Raw genomic sequence first — 2616 nt, 5'->3', positions numbered from 1 at the left:
ACTGCTGCTGGAATACAAAATCCTTTGACCATCTGCAAACCAAAAATCGACTTGAGGTTTTTTTTCCTAGTCATTGGGAATGTAGAGCAATGTTTTTGCATAGACCTTTTAATCATGAATGTCATCAGGAGAATAGATTTTTGTTTCTGTTTTGAAAATGACTCTGAACATTTATTTACATTGCAGTTTCTGTGGCTGAAAAGACTTAAGTAAACTTTACAAGTATTATCCTTTTAAGATCATTTTAATTTTAGTTGAGCGCAGAGGGCTTTTATAACAAACGTGGAGAAATTTTGGAGGGCTGTGATTTTTCCAGTATTAAACATGCATGCGTTAATCTTGCAGTTTATTTTCTCATTGTGTATGTATATATAGCTTTTCTCTGCAGCACGATTTCTCTTTTGATAATGCCCTTTAGGGTACAACTAGTTATCAGTAACCGGATGTATCTTAATCATTATGGCCGCTTCTGTTTTTCATTAACAAAGGTTATACGTATGTTAGCATATAGTTTCTTTGCACCCACTATTGATGCCTGAATCATTTATCACAGGAGAGTGTGTGCTGATGAGATTCTAAGTTTTTACATTTTTAAGTGTGTTTTTAAATTTTTTTGAGTGAGGGAAGGAAAAGCTGTATGCATTTCATTGCTGACTGCAGCTTTCTTTCAGATTACGTTCATTGGTCTGTTTGTATACAATATGAAGAATGATCTGGAGTAACTGTGCTGTATTTGTTTATGTTTATAAATATGTGTATTTATGTTTATTTAACATATTATATTATGTTCATTCTTTAATTAAATAAAAAGGAAAACCATAATGTTCCCTTGTAAAAACAAAACAAAAAAACCCCAATAATAATATTATTATTAACTTTAATTAGACTTTCTGATTGAGTACCCATTAGCCAAAGTATGATAAAAAGCTTTCTATGGTTAGATCATGTCCTCTTACCATGACAATCCTCCAAGGCGGGTCCTTCCTTCCATTGGTGTCTTTTTAGAGATAAGCATTGCGTCTTAGAAAGTTTAACCTGCTTGTCCAAGATCACACAGTTATTTAGGGACATGGCTAGGATTCCAACCCAGATCTATGACTGGGAACAAATGCTCTTAACCACTATGCTATACTGTTTCATCCCAATTTGGTCAACTTTCCCAACATAGATGATCTACTGCTTGTCATTATTTCAAACACATTTTAAAATACCTCTTAGTCTCCTAATCATCATAATATCTTCAGGGGTCGCACAGGAGGAAAAATTAAGCAAGCAAAATCGGTGAGGGTTAAGACAAAATGGCGATTAATCCCGATTTCACTCGACAGTTACGTACTGAACAGATAAATATGAGCTACACACAGTGCGTGTACTTACTGTGCCACAGTTTACGATCCCAATGAGCATTTCCATATGTGATCTTGAAATTTAGTCTTGGAAGGGCAGCCATTCTTGCCTGGATGCTTTTGGAAAGGCCAATACGCCAATCACACTGGATGGACCCTTCACTTCCTCATTAGCCAGTCTCGATAGACATTTTACATTAGCATTGTCATTTATATTAGACTGTCCCATTTTACTGTCCGATGGTAAAATAATTCAATTTGCTGTTCTTATCATTTGTGTCTGTTTTTTTCTGAGTTTTCCCAGGTAACATCCAATTGCGCAGGATGTAACTCTTTCTCTTCCCCACAGTATTAATGACCAAGGCAGAATCATCAGGCTATGAGATAATTTCAGCAGGCAGAATAAGAGTAAAGAATAAGAATGAATGCTGACAAATAACAGAAGCACCCTCGCTTACAACTTAAATTCTGTATCAGGGCATTTATTCCGCATGCAAGTTCAAGAGGTAATTATCACCTACATGTAAAGCAAGACATGTTAAATTAGAGCACAGGGTTCAAATAAAAATCACAGCAGAAACACCTAACCATTTCAATGAACCATAGTCCTCTCTGTTTACATATTTTCTTTCAAAAGAATGGTACAACTTACTAATTGCTAAATTTGTAATAGCCGCTGTGGTGACTTTACCTCCGATATTTACTGAAGTGATTCCAAATGATAATGAGTATCGGCACAATTTTCATTTTTAAAAAGAGTAAAATACTTCAGAAAAAAATGAACCCAATGAAGATTAATTTTAAATTTAAAAAAAGATGGAGTTATAAGAACATGAAACGACAGGGGTGATTTTAATTGAAAAATAAGAACTTGTAACATTCTAATTATTTTTCTTTATTTAATTGAATTATACTGTTAGGTTTTCATTGTAAATGGTAATATTAATGAAAATTAAAAATAACAAAAAAAATTAAAAAAAAAGAAAATCAACAAACCATCTTCAATTTTTAAAAAAAAATGTGTGGAGAAAATTAAACATAAAACCTAAATATTATTTTTAAAAAACAGACAGATATTTTTATAATTTTTACTTAAAGAATACTTACGCTTGGTCAATTTTAGCTTGGATAGCCTTCCATGTAAGAATTAGAGAATATCAAAATTTATGATAGACAAAAGAAGTCTTTCCAGGTGTTCAGTTCTCCAATTTGAATTATGATCAATAATAGAGGGCAGAACAAATTATACTACAAATTGACATTAGAGATG

This window comes from Phocoena sinus, chromosome 11, assembly GCF_008692025.1.
Source record: "Phocoena sinus isolate mPhoSin1 chromosome 11, mPhoSin1.pri, whole genome shotgun sequence".
NCBI classification, from domain to species: Eukaryota; Metazoa; Chordata; class Mammalia; order Artiodactyla; family Phocoenidae; genus Phocoena; species Phocoena sinus.
The sequence above is the reverse complement of the archived record's forward strand: the minus strand, read 5'-3'. Positions refer to the sequence as shown.